This window comes from Pantherophis guttatus, chromosome 5 (genome assembly GCF_059756535.1).
Source record: "Pantherophis guttatus breed Tessera chromosome 5, ASM5975653v1, whole genome shotgun sequence".
NCBI lineage: Eukaryota > Metazoa > Chordata > Lepidosauria > Squamata > Colubridae > Pantherophis > Pantherophis guttatus.
Genome location: NC_142067.1, coordinates 118469228 through 118484448, shown reverse-complemented (window position 1 = coordinate 118484448; position 15221 = coordinate 118469228). Strand labels below are relative to the sequence as shown.

The 15221-nt window shown below is 41.5% G+C and overlaps 1 long non-coding RNA gene across 1 annotated transcript; it reads left to right on the top strand.

The window, feature by feature from the left end:
- Nucleotides 1–3347: 3347 nt before the first annotated feature.
- LOC117667060 (uncharacterized) lies at nucleotides 3348–5896 on the top strand. Its single transcript, XR_004591949.3, has 2 exons — nucleotides 3348–3766; nucleotides 5631–5896. It is a non-coding gene; the product is annotated as an uncharacterized LOC117667060 (long non-coding RNA).
- Nucleotides 5897–15221: the final 9325 nt, after the last annotated feature.

The following is a 15221-nucleotide window of genomic DNA, read 5'->3' as shown; positions in this document are numbered from 1 at the left end:
TTCTCAGAAGACTAGCTGTGTTCAATGATATTTTTCAAGTAAACATACATGGTAAAATTGCAAATACTACAGTTTTGTAAACTTTACTAACTATTTTAAGAGTTTGATGATCTTTCCTTCTCCATGGGCCTTTTGCTCTTCACAAACTGGTCCAACTTCAATTTGCCAAAATTAGCAAATTAGCTTCGGAGCCTCTATTCCCTTACTGTGTGATCACTTCTTTTAAAATTTCCTTTTAATCCCACAGCACCGCTATATTATCAGCGATAGCTGCAGTGTTGCTTTGCGCAACAAGAGGGGAAAAAAACAGCATTCAAATTTCTGATTTACTTGAAAAAACAAAGGAGGAAAGCAGAATTGACCTGGATATATTTACGATGGAGGAAAGACATTTCGATTGCAAGCTTTTATAAATTAATAATAAATTTCTAAGCCTGAGAGTCCATCTTGGTTTGGGAAGTAATATTCTTTGGAAATGCAGAATCAGCGCTCTGTAATTCTAATTAAAAAACATTTGGAGGAAAGGGGGAATGTGGTTGAGAAATATCCAGAGAGAGCTATTCGTTGCCAATTGTGAAATTCTGCAAATCTTGCAAATTTTCAGGGGGCAATTGTGAGAACTCAGCATATCAGAATTAAGGGTTCTCTGTCTGGAACACCCATCTCACACCCTCTATTCCAGAGGTGTTGTTCAGCAGGTTCTGAAAGGTTCTGGAGAACCGGTAGCGGAAATTTTGAGTAGTTCGGCGAACTGGTAGCGGAAATTTTGCTGGAGAACCAGCAAATACCACCTTTGGCTGGCCCCAGAGTGGGGAGGGAATGGAGATTGTGCAATATCCTTCCCCCAGGAGTGGGGAGGGAATGGAGATTTTGCAGTATCCTTCCCCTGCCACACCACCAAGCCACGCCCACCAAGCCACACCATGTCCACCAAGCCACGCCCACAGAACTGGTAGTTAAAAAAATTGAATTCCACCACTGCTCTATTCTATATGCAGCTGATCATCTCAAACAGCAACAAGAGCTTTATAGGCAGGCATTGTACAGTACTTAATTGATTGGCTACATTGAGTTGCAAAGATGTACAGGGAATTAACTCCAGAAAAGGGGGGGAAAGAATGAACACAAGGTGCCCACTGTTTCCCACCCCTCGAATTCTGATCCTCTTTTCCATTATTTCACTTTGAAATTGTCTCCCTCCCCCATAAACGGGGCTGAGCTCAAAGCAGCCCCGAAGTTTGCCCCTTGCATTAGAAATAACATTAAAAATAAGCGCGATGAAGAAAGATTTCAGGTCTGTTTTCTCACCTGAAGTCCCCGTGTCACACACACACACACACACACACACACAAATTAAAATGCCCTTCTGGAAAAACCAGGGTGGCCCATTTCTTCGGTAGATCACAAAGGAAGTAATTACTTTTCAAGCAATGCAACAAGTGGTAAAGAAAAGGTAAGATAAATGATTCTTGCAAAGTTGCAAAGACTTCCTTTTTTTTTAAAAAAAAAGGATAAGAATAAATGCTAGAGGCACCTAGAATATCTCTAATAATATTTTCTGTCCTTCCAACAATATGAATTTTTATACTAAAAAAAAAAAAACAATTAGGACTTCCGTGAGTAGTCAAGGGAAGTCCATATGTAAAAGGGTTGTACCCTTCAGTGGTGGGATTCAGCCGGTTCAGGCCGGTTTGGGCGAACCGGTAGTTAAATTGCTGGCTGGCCCCGCCGCTTTCCACCCTGCCCCTTCCAGGAGTCCCCATAAGCCCCATTTTGGCTCCCAGGTAAATGCAGGGAGGCCTCCTAGGCCCAAAACGGGGCATGGGGGGGACAGCACCCCCCTTGTGGCCCATTTTTCACTCCCAGGAGGCTGCAAGGAGGCCTCCTAGGCCCAAAACTGGGTGCAGGGGGCTGGTGTGTTCCTCCCCATGGCCCGTTTTTGCTCCCAGGGGGGTGCAGGAGGCCAAATGCTGCCTGTCACACCCCCTGGCCACGCCCACAGAACCAGTAGTAAACAAATTTCAATCCCACCATTGATTCTATTCTATTCTATTCTATTCTATTCTATTCTATTCTATTCTATTCTATTCATTGCATTAAGTCTCTCAGCACTCTCTTTTCCTGCTAATATTGATCTTGAAAAGAGCATGTTGTCAACTTTAATATGCTCCCAAAAGTTGCAACTCTACAGTAGCAAACTCTTTGATGGACGGACACACCTTGCAATAAAATTGGGGGTGTCTCCTGCAAGGCAGCATCCCACCCCACCCCATGGAAATGGAGAGTGACAAACGTGTGCTGTGTTTCTGTACTACCGGCACTCTAGAAGACAAGCTTCGAGCACAGCCAATCCCATTTTTCATTTCATTTCTTATGCCTGACTTCTGGTCTCCAACCAACCCTTCTTATTTGAGCTTTTCTCTCCAATGTCTCCCCCAAGTCTAATTCAAAACAATCTGCAATATTCCGTTGTAGGTCTCCACTGGCCATTTAATATGTTTAAATAATGGAGCCTGGCATATTATCACGTCCTGGCAATTTCACTGTCGCTGGGAATACAACTTCCCGAATTTGGACTGAGACTACAAATTCCAAGATTCCTGATTCTGCAGCTTTTGCCCAGGTCAGCTGGAAAACTCCAGGAGTTGCTTCTAATGTCGACTGATGTTCTGGTCTCATCTGCATTGGTTTCACTTTTTCTTTACAAAGTGCCAGAATTCAGGCCTCTGGTTCAGGGAAGAACAACTGTACTATACTGTACAATGGCTAAGATTTTTTGAGGAAGTGGAACTGATGTTGAAGATAAGCGAAGGAGTTTCTGATTTGATTGGAATTCACTGTCATTCATTTCTATTTCCTGCAACTTTCGTAAGGCAAGCTAAACAAACTAGCAACAATAGAGTTTACAAATAAAATTATGACAGTGTTTTTGAGTGGCATGGTGGTAATGTAGATAAAAGAAATAATGTGAATAAAAGAAAGGAATCATACAGAGTCAGATATATGGGCTCTGGGGGACCCTCTCTATTCACATTATTATAAGGGGAAGACGTGCTTGGATACATGAACTTTGAGAGAACCTCTCTATTCACATTATTATAAGAGAGGAAAGTGCTTGTTGGAGATTATATTAACAAACAGTTAAACCTCATTAAGTGGTAATATATCTTCTGAGACCTAGATGTCACGAAAGGACCGCCATATGGAAAATATCTGAGTGACCTCACTATGAATGACACAAAGACATATATGTTACAAAGAGTTACTTAATCCAATAAATTTATCCAAGCAGTAACTCTCCCATTAACAACTACAAGCACTTAAGGAAAAGTTGTGTGACTAAGATAATTTTATAAACTAAGATTAATGGTTTAAGTAATTAGATGAACATATTATCCAATGTATGTAACCATATAGGGAAAATCGGATGTATGATCTCATGTTAACCATATATGGAAAATGTATGATCTCATTGAATCCTTTGTCTTAGAAATGTATAAAACCAGTTGTATCAGAGTTCTCTCCTTGTTCAAAGCTTCATGTACAAAACTGGCTCTGAACCTTGCGCAATAAAACTGTCTCTGGCTGACCCAGGAATGTTGCTTGGTCCTCATCATTCCACAACAGTGGCCTAGAGGTGAAGATGCTTGCCTCCCACTTGGAAGGTGGAGGGTACAATCCTAGACAGTGGCAGATGTTTCTCTATCAGGGCGCAAAGAGAAAATATCTGCTGTGAACTCTGCGTAGGCATCAGGAAGGGCATCTGGTCAGTAAACTTTCAGCTCCATTCAGTCGCTCTCACTCCACCCCAATTAAAGATATTACAGGGTCATAAAAAGAAAAAAAATGAAGATGGTTTTGATTTGTTATTCTGTGTCTACCGGTGAATGAGAACGCATACATTTGTGTTCTTTGAGGGGGGGTTGTGGAATGTAGAATGATGGGAATCTTTTGTGGGTTGGTTTTTTAAGTTATTGCTGCTTTCTTGTCATGTTTGCAGATTTGTTTTGTTTTTGAAAGTGGTACATTTTGTACATTCAGGTCTGCTTGCTTGTTTTTGCTAGATGTACATTTTGTAGGAGACGAACAGGCTGAGACCAAGGGTGGGGTCAAATATATCATAAGTCTGGAGTCCCTTCTCTCCCACAAAAGACCTATGCCCAGCCCCCGTGAATTCCATTGACTCTTATCTAGCACCAATTTGCCTTGATTGTTAGTAACTATGGACAGCTAGCAAACTCATAGTACTTTTGAAACCTATTCTGGCTTCTGCTTCCTTGCACCAGATACATTTCAAAGGATTGGAACCCAGCTATGTAAGTTTAGGTAGGACATATATTTTTGTTGTATGTGTTGTGACCTAGGCCCAAGTAGTTATTACCAGACACAATCAGTCCTAAAGAAACATAATTTATTAGAACAGCTGAGAATTACTTCATTCTCAGCTTAGTCCAAATTAATTCCAAAACAAATTCTTCATAAACAGTCCTTCGGCCTTATCACCAACCTTTGTCTTCTTTGGCACCCTGCCAAAGGCTTTTCTTGGCAAAAGTTCAGAAGCAAGAGATGCTGACAAGAAATAAATGTAGCAACGTTGCTTTCCTACAAAGAGCCCAAGAGCCATTGCTACTCTTTTAAGCCTTATGGGAGGGGCAAATCATCTCCTGGCCTTACTCCCGAGTCGTCCTTTTTGCTTTAGCTGCTCTTGCCTTCTGTCAGCTCTTCACATGTGTGCACTAGGAACAGGATCCTCCTGTTCTTCTGCCTCTCTGCTATCTGCCTCTGGAGGCTCCGGAGTCCGCGCATTGCTCCCAAATGGCCCTGGCCCTATCTCTGCCTCCGATGCAGAGCCTCATCCGGGCCTTCCCCTGACTCCAGGACTGTCCCATTGTCCTCCCCAGCCTCCTCATTGTCTGACTCCGCTGCCAGTTCCTCAGGCTGCTGGCGGACCACAACAGTATGACTTCTCTTAGTGTGAGATGGCATTTTCTAATAAATTGACTTTTTTTTTCCTGGAAATAAATATATGGTTTGGAATTTGCCAGACAGATTTCTCACCCGTGTTGGAGTATGGCAAGATTTGAGGTGGGTGATTGCAGAGGGAAGAAGAAGTTGGTTACAAGGCTGAAGGCATGGAATGAAGATTTTGGGTTAGGGGGAAAATCCTTGCTGAACAAGAGACTTGATTATTTGGGGGATGGGTTTCTATCCATATGCCGCAGACCGAGACTTGGGCAGGTCACAAAAACAAACTCTAACTAAACCAGGAGAAATAATCACAAGCCATGGTTTTATCAACTCAAATTAAAATCATGCCCTGAATAAGAGTTTTTGCCTGATGCTTCTTCAGATATTCCAATAACCCACAGGAAATTTTAACAAACCCTGTCCTCATGTTTATCCAAGCATCATTTTACACTTCACGTGGGAATGCTCACTACGTCAAAAGTTTATTTAAACAGCAAGCCATGCGATGCTCAAAATGTGATATGAAACATTTTTTGGCTTGAAAAACAAACAGACCCGATATCAAAGCAGAAGTTGGGGGGAAAGGATCTGGTTTAATCCCTGAAATAAATGCATTTGGCATTGATTCTTCAGCTAATGACCATATGATTGCTTTCTTACAGATACAAAGGCTAAAGAAACCCAAATCAGATTCGAAGAACAGACCAAGGTGTGTTTCTGAAGACGACTGTAGTTGTGAAAGGCAACCACAAATGAGGTACCTCTTGAAAGCCCATCCAAGGATGCAGAAACAGATGGGAGTAGCTGACAGAGTATTCATTAAGGTGAAGATGAAGAACGGTGCTTAGATATGAATCGGTTTTAGATAATCATGAAATGGCGCTAACAGCCGGCACCGCAGAAACAAATGAAAGGGAGTAAAAATGTCGAGATAATTGTCGTTCCATAATCAACACACATACATCCACACACACACACACACACCACAAGACTGGAGAAAGGAGAATTGAGTGAAGGGGAGAAAAGAGCTCAGGAGAAGACTTGCTTTCAAAAAGTAGCCATGTGCTTTGATGTAGCAAGCAACAATTACTCTGAAAAATTGATAATAGGGCAAAAAGCAATGGTAGCATATAATTTCAACAGCTAAAGGTCACTCTAAGAGTGATAGTGAGAGGAAATTCTAACCTCACACAATTGGGCATCATGGCTACCTTAAATTAACACATTTGTTGATGAGTATTTCAAATCAGTAGATTCGTATCTGTCCCTTTCTTGACAATATGATGGAGGTGATATCTCATTGACTTCATTATGTATTCCTTCCTTCCTTCCTTCCTTCCTCCTTTCATTATCCTTTTTTCATTCCTCCTTTCTCCCTCTTTCCTCCTTCCTCCTTTCTTTATCCTTCCTTCCTTCCTTCCTTCCTCCTTCCTCCTTTTTTATCCCTCCTTCCTTTTTTCATTATCCTTCCTCCTTCCTCTTTCCTCCTTCCTCCTTTCTCCTTTCTTTCTCCTTCCTTCCTTCCTTCCTTCCTTCCTTCCTTCCTTCCTTCCTTCCTTCCTTCCTTCCTTCCTTCCTCTTGGATACCCAATGTAGCTTGGCAATTTCTTACTTTCTCCCTCTGTCATGCTTGCAGAATTATATGTGAGCCCTCTCACCTTTAAAAAAAATCCACCAAGATAAACTTGATCTAATCTAATCTAATCTCCACTCTAATCTGTTAGTATTTAACCAACTCAGCTCTTATCATTACAATTTAGGATTTTATTTTCTCCCTGTAAGTTTGGGGCCCATTATTATCTACCAGGACACACAATTTAGTGCCTTTCAGAAGCCTTGGACTGAGCTCTCCCATGCTGATATGGGCATATGGGAGTTGTAGTACAAACATCTGGGCAGTCAGACTGCCTTCTCCTGTTTCACTATGCAGGGGGCCCTCAATTTACAACCACAATTGTGCTCAAACTTTATGTTGCTAAGCAACATGTTGTTAAATGAATCTGGTTTCCCCATTGATTTTGCTTGTCAGAAGATCGCAAAATGGGATTTTATGCAGAGGTGGGTTTCAGCAGGTTCTGACCAGTTCCAGAGAACCAGTAGCGGAAATTTTGAGTAGTTCGGAGAACCGGTAGTAACAATTCTGACTGGCCCCACCCCCATCTATTCTCTGCCTCCCAAGTCCCAGCTGATCGGAGGAAATGGGGATTTTGCAGTATCCTTCCCCTGGATTGGGGAGGGAATGTAGATTTTTCAGTATCCTTCCCCTGCCATGCCCACCAAGCCATGCCCACCAAGCCATGCCATGCCATGCCATGCCACGCCCACCAAGCCATGCCCACAGAACCGGTAGTAAAAAAAATTTGAAACCCGCCACTAATTATATGACTCCAGGACACAGCAACCGTCATAAATGTGAGTCAGTTCTGAAGCTGTAAATGTAAATCACGTGGCCATGGGGATGCCATAATGGTCATAAGTGTGAAAAATGGTTGTACGTCACTTTTTTCAGTGCGATTGTAAGTTTGAATGGCCACTAAATGAATTGCAGTAAGCAAAAGACTACCTGTATTTAAATACCAGTAATGCTATTGGTGGATGAGATGTTGGAATGCAATGACTGATATTGGTTGGATGGAGACTGACAATTCTCTAAATAAATTCATAAATCAGTACAGTAGGGTAGCCATATCTATTGCATTGCCTAGATTTTTTTTTTAAAAAAATTGTAACATATTCAACGAGTATGTTCTACTTTACATTATTCTGTCTAGACGGCATTTCCTGAAGACTGTCCCATTGAATATAACGCGTCTTATCTCTGTGTCAGCTTTAAAGGGTGACAATGAGAATGACAGATTATCAGATGTTCCAAATATGTAAGGATATTCTGACAATTGTGAAAAATGACTCTCTTTTTGACATCTCCTTAAAATTAAAAATTCATTTTTCTTTCCATTCAGTTGCCTTGGCATGAGAACTCCCTGGTATGTTTTCAGATTTAAGTTTTTACTTTTATCAGGACCATTGATAGGTTAATGAATGGAAGACTGCATTTGGTATTTGTTGTGGCCCACCAGCGGCCTGCGCGGATCGTGGCTGATCCCAACGAAGAGGAGGCTGTTGTGGTGTCACGCCAACAGTCTGCGCAGCTAGCGCTTGCGTCGGACAGCGAGGAGGCTGAAGAGGATGTGATGCCAGAGGCAGAGACTCAGCCAGGGCCTTCAGAACCTCCAGAGGCTCCTTCAAGTGGAGAGAGCGAAGTGGAGGAGCCTCTCCTCAATGCTCAAGCACGCAGGGCTGCCAAAAGGCAGGAGTGGCTACTCAGGAGGAGGAGGTCTCCTTGAGAGTAAGGCTTGAGGATAATTGGCCACTCCCTTAGCCTATTTAAGTCGCACGCAGCTAGTGCTTTCTTGCTGGAAACAACGCGTATTTATTATCAGAGTATTTTGGTTTATCGTATCTTGTTTTCTGGGCTGGTTGCCAACCTTTGCCGGTCTTGTTTATTCTTGCTACTTAATAAATTTGATAAGGACCATTGGTGTGTGTCAATATCCTCGGAAATCCAGAGCTGGGGCAGAACAGTATTTTACAGGATTTTTGTTTTTAAATTTTGTGAATATACATCATATGAGAAAAAGGATTTAAAAAAAAAAAAAAAAACCTTAGACCATTAACTCTTGCAAAATTGAAACGTACCAGCTCCCACAATAGGATTTCATCACTCGAACAATACAGCGAAGCTTTTCAGTTCAAATTTTATTACTTTGTCAAAATATAGAAATACAAAGAAAAATGAAAACGATGGGAAAAGAGGGGAGGAAAGGGGAAGTGAAAAATTGTAGGGGAAAGGAGAAAAAAAAGAAAAAGAAAAGCATTGACTTCCAACTCTTTTCGGTGCAGTAGAATAAGGTAATAAAATGCAACCAGAGGTGGGTTTCAACAGGTTCTGACCAGTTCTGGAGAACCGGTAGCGGAAATTTTGAGTAGTTCGGAGAACCGGTAGTAAAAATTCTGACTGCCCCCCCCCCCCATCTATTCTCTGCCTCCTGACTTCCAGCTGATTGGGAGGAAATGGGAATTTTGCAGTATCCTTTCCGTGGAGTGGGGTGGGAATGGAGATTTTACAGTATCCTTCCCCTGCCACACCCACCAAGCCACGCCCACCAAGCCATGCCACGCCCACCAAGCCACACCCACAGAACTGGTAGTAAAAAAATTTGAAACCCACCACTGAATACAACCTCAACTTTTTACTTTTACATAATAATATAAACTAGCCATTTCTACAACAGCAACCCTGTCTAATCAGCAAAGGATAAAAAAATCAAAATTTCATTTTTTTTTCCACCTCAAGCACAAAGTCCAGAAGTGGTTTCCAAGTAGAAACAAATTTAATTGCATGCTTTTTCTTTAACCAAAGCAGTCAATTTAGCCATCTCTGCTAAGTCCATCAACTTTTGCAGCCGTTTGTCCTTTAGGGGAATCAAAGTAGCTTTCTATTTTTGTGCACAGAATATTCTTGCGGCTGTCAGAACAACACAGTGAAGTCTTGTTATTGTTCTTCATCAGTGGTTTAAAAGGATACAAATGGAAAAGACTTTGTTTTTAAAAACAACATTAAGACATAATATTATCTGTTTTTTTTAAAAAAAAACATTTAAAATGTTATCTTGAATTTCCAAATGCATTTCTATGAATTTGATAGAATACAAAACACAGATAAAAACTGATGTCTCCACTCAAGACTAGATCTAGCTTTAACTAGGAAGGGATTGGCTTCTTGACTTAATTACCTCTCCAATTTTGATATATGCTGTCAGGTTTTCAGTCCACATCTTTAGATATGAAATAAACAAGATCAAAGGCATATAAGAATTAGGAGAATGCTATTTTAATCTCTGCAAATCATACGGCATATCAAAGGCAAAACATATTAAAATGAACAATATAAATGTGATATGTAAAGTCGGAACACTCTGTAGACAGCCTAAAAGTATTTGGGGAGGAGAGCAACATTTGGCAATCTGTTTGACTTTTAAAGTGCAATAAATATAGAGAAATGTCTGGATTTCTCCAGGCTATGATCAGAGATCCCATGAAAACTGAGGAAACAAGGTGGTTACGAGTGGCCTCCATCTAAACAACTGCTTAACAACTATTGTCTTCTCATAACACCATGATCCATGTTAATTAACCATTGTTTGTTTAGTTATCTGAAAGTTAATGTCAAACATAGATTCATCAGATGATCGTGTTACTTGGATTCAGACAGTATCTTAGGCAGGGGTGAAATTGAAAATTTTTCCCTACCAGTTCTGTGGGCGTGGCTTGCTAGGCATGGCAGGGGAAGGATATTGCAAAATCTCCATTCCCACCCCATTCTGGAGCCAGCAAGAGGTGGTATTTGCCAGTTCTCCGAACTAATCAAAATTTCCGCTACTGGTTCTCCAGAACCTGTTAGAATCTGCTGGATTTCACTCCTGATCTTAGGCTAACTTTTATTTATTTGCTGTTGAGTTTGTTTATTTGATAATGTGTGTGTCATGGAAGTCTAAAACACTTTCGTTCTGGCAGGCAATTTGAACTGGAAATAAGAGTAGAGTAGAGTAGAGTAGAGTAGAGTAGAATAGAATAGAATAGAATAGAATAGAATAGAATAGAATAGAATAGAATAGAATAGAATAGAATAGAATAGAATAAGAGTTGGAAGGGACCGTGTAGGTCATCTACTCCAACCCCCTCCTCAAGCAGGAGACCCTGTACCATTTCTGACAGATGGCTGTCCAGTCTCTTCTTGAAAGCCTCCAATGATGAAGCACCCACAACTTCTAAAGACAAGCTGTTGCATTGATTCATTGTTCTCACCGTCAGATAATTTTTCCTAATTTCTAGATTGAATCTCTCCTTGATCAGTTTCCATCCACTTTTAAATCCCTATTAAAGAATACTTTAATGAGACTTGGTACTACAGTGGTCTAAAGCACCCTGTTATTAAGACCAGCTGCCTGCAATTACTGCAGGTTCGAATCTCGCCAGGCTCAAGGTTGACTCAGCCTTCCATCCTTTCTAAGGTAGGTAAATTGAGGACCCAGTTTGTGGGGGCAATAAGCTGACTTTGTATAAATATACAAAAGGATGAAGGCTATTGCTTAACGCACTGTAAGCCGCCCTGAATCTCTGGAGAAGGGCGGCATATAAATCAAAATTAAAATAAAAAAAATAAAATAAAATAAATACTTGCAGTGAAGGTTATTCCAAATATCTATGGAGATCCTCAATCATTCAGGTCATGATTGTCCCAAAGGTGCTTTTCCAAAAGGCAACTGGAGTTTGTTGGGGGGGGGTTATTCCTTGAAAACATTTCACTTCTCATCCAAGAAGCTTCTTCAGTTCTGACTGAATGATGGGGAAATGGAAGGATTTCTATTCTTTGCAGGTCGTTAATCTGGTCGTTATTGGAGAGTTAACAATCAGCCTTCAGAGTGCTAATAACCAGATGACTGTAAAGAATATAAATCCTTGCATTTCCATTCCACCACTCAGTCAGGACTGAAAAAGCTTCTTGGGTGAGAAGCAAAATATTATGAATGAAAAAAAAGAAACAAGAAAGTCCAAAGTCCAGTCTCCTGAGCCTGGTGGCTCAGCAGACTGATAGTATTGTGATTAACACCAGCTGTCTGCAATTACTGTAAGTTTGAATCTCCCCAGGCTCAAGGTTGACTCAGCCTTCCATCCTTTCTAAGGTAGGTAAATTGAGGACCCAGTTTGTGGGGGCAATAAGCTGACTTTGTATAAATATACAAAAGGATGAAGGCTATTGCTTAACACATTGTAAGCCGCCCTGAGTCTCTGGAGAAGGGCAGCATATAAATCAATTTTTTTTAAAAAAATTGCCTTTTGGAAAAGACCTTTGGGAGCTTATTCCTAAATTATCATTAAAGCACAGAGGGAAAACAGATTGGAGGACTTGTAGTTCTTCAGATGTTGCGGAACTAAAATTCCCAGCACACTCATCATTAGCATGTTGGGTGGGATTACTTGGTTGATCAATATCAGCAGTTCTTATCTCTGACCTGAGATGCTGGACCTGAATGAAAGCATGGATCCTGTTGAAGGCAGGACATCGATGAGTATCATGTTCTTTGTCCCACCTGATTTTTTAAAAAAATGTCTTGAATTTCTTAATTTACAAACTTTAAAAAACAGGCAAAAGAATAATCTCGGAGCCATCGTTATTTTCATCTCCAAGAATGGCCTTGGCTCCATGGAAGAAGATATCTGTGGGGTGACAAGTGACAAAGCTGCATTTACAGAGGGTGGACCTTCCAGAATAGGAGAAGAACCAAATGGAACCATGCTCTCTACATGGGGGTCCCCTTGGGGTGCACCCGGAGGCTGCAGTTAGTCCAGAATGCGGCCGCGCGAGGGATTATGGGAGCGACGGGGCACTCACATATGACACCTCTCCTGCGCGAGCTGCACTGGCTTCCTGTGGTCTTCCGGGTGCGCTTCAAGGTGTTGGTGACCACCTTTAAAGCGCTCCATGGCTTAGGGCCGGGGTATCTGCGAGACCGCCTTCTGCCACCAATAGCCTCCCACCGACCGGTTCGCTCGCACAGAGAGGGCCTCCTCAGGGTGCCGTCGGCCAGACAGTGACGGCTGGTGACCCCCAGGCGGAGAGCCTTCTCTGTGGCAGCACCTGCCCTCTGGAATGACCTACCCCCTGAGATACGCACGATATCAGACCTCCGGACTTTTCGTCGGGCCCTGAAAACACACCTATTCCATCTAGCCAGGCTGGCTTGATCCCATCCTCTCAGTTTTAATTGAATTCGGTTTTAATTGGGTTGTTTTTAAATCTTGGGCCGAAATTATTTAATTATTTTTTAAATTGTTTTTAAATTTTATATGCAATGTTTTATCTTGGCTGTACACCGCCCTGAGTCCCGCAGGAGAAGGGCGGTATAGAAATAAAATAAAATAAATAAATAAATATAAATAAATAAATAAAGGAGATGGGGGTGACAATAATGGGACTGTCCTGCCTGTCCAGTTGAGTGGATGGTGAGAAGCCTGCATTGCATCTGTGGGGTGACAAGTGACATCACAAGTATTGCAACATCATTTGTGCTACGATGTCATGGCACATTTGATATTACTAAAGAAGGCTTGCTGGAAATTCATTGCCTTCAGTTTATTTTAGGAAAGGAAGCAGAGGTGGTATTCAGCCGGTTCGGAACGGTTCGCCCGAACCGGTAGCAGAAATCACAGGTGGGTCAGCCCACCTGCCCCGGCTCTATGACATCCTATTTAGGCACATTTTTGAGGCCAGGCTCATGCGTGGAAGGTGCACGTGTGAGTAAAGCACATGTGTGGATGGCCGGGCGCATGTGGGGAAAGCAGGCACATGCACGAACCGGATGTGTGTGCGCACAGAGCGAGTGTGTGTGTGGGGGGGGAACTGGTAATAACATAATCTGAAACCGACCACTGAAAGGAAGGCAAGAATGTTGATTTTAACACAGCTCTTGAGTGACTAAAGTAAAAAAATATCTCTCAGTTTGATGACTAAAGAGAATGGTGTTTTTCTATGATATCTAAACGTAGAATGAATCACTATAAAGTGAGTGGAAAAAAAATCAGTTTCAGATCCAAACTGTGTATGTTTCATTATTCAATACATTTGCTACTTTGAAATCTTTTGGTGTCTGTAGAACTTCCCAGCGCGGCTGAACCTGGTTGTGTTTGATCCCAATTGAGATTTGCTTGATCAAAATGGAATATTTTGAAATTTTTCTTTGGGAACTCTGCTGCTGCCATTTTTTTCAGGAGATAATACAGCTGGTAAGTGGATTTTAAAAGAGCTGACATTCTAAATCTAAGCAAACAGCAGGTCACCTGCTGAGCCTGCCTGTACTCCAAGTTTCCTGTCATTTAAAAGCAGCTTTCTGACTCAAAACAAGAAATCTGCACTATCGTCAGTGAATCAGAAGTCTCTTTCCAGTTTTCATTGATGCCAGTCAGGTATCAATGAACGCAGTGAGGTGGGCTCTTGGTTTAACAGCTGGAGACCTCACTGTGGGGTAGGAAATGAGGTGGACTCTCAAAGCCTTCTTGGGTTCCACAGAAGATCCCTCTGAGTTCCACCTTGTTATCTCCACATCAACAGTTCTATTCACAGGGACCTGCCCTGCAAGAATTCAGAATAGAATAGAATAGAATAGAATAGAATAGAATAGAATAGAATAGAATAGAATAGAATAGAATAGAATAGAATAGAATAGAATAGAATAGAATAGAATAGAATAGAATAGAATAGAATAATTTATTGGCCAAGTGTGATTGGACACACAAGGAATTTGTCTTGGTGCATAGGCTCTCAGTGTACATAAAAGATACATTTGTCAAGAATCATAAGGTATAACACTTAATGATAGACATAGGGTACAGATAAACAATCAAATCATATTAGGAAACAGTCAATATGAATCGTAAGGATACAAGCAACAAAGTTACAGTCATGCAGTCATAGGTGGGAGGAGATGGGTGATAGGAATGATGAGAAGATTAATAGTAATAGTAATGCAGACTTAGTGAATAGTGTGATAGTGTTGAGGGAATTATTTGTTTAGCAGAGTAATGGCATTCGGGGAAAAAACTGTTCTTGTGTTTAGTTGTTCTGGGGTGCAGTGTTCTATACCGTCGTTTTGAGGGTAGGAGTTGAAACAATTTATGTCCAGGATGTGAGGGGTCTGTAAATATTTTCACAGCTCTCTTTTTTGACTCGTGCAGTATACAGGTCCTCAATAGAAGGCAGGTTGGTAGTAATTGTTTTTTCTGCAGTTCTAATTATCCTCTGAAGTCTGTGTCTGTCTTGTTGGGTTGCAGAAGCAAACCAGACAGTTAGAGAGGTGCAAATGACAGACTCAATAATTCCTCTGTAGAACTGTATCAGCAACTCCTTGGGCAATTTGAGCTTCCTGAGTTGGCGCAGATTAGATTCAGATTAATACCAGATGGATCTCTTCGATGCCACTGAAGGGTCATCTGGATTGTTGCCACCCATATATGTTAGTCCAAGCCTAAGAAGAACCATGGGAGAAAAGGAACAAGAAAGAGAAGAAGACATGAACATGGAGCCATCTTTGCTGCTCTCTCTCCTCCTTCTCTATCACTTTGTGCTGGAAAGAAAGCACTGGGGAAATTCAGAGGGTCAATATGTGATGGTCAAGAGACACATGAGTTTTGAAGAA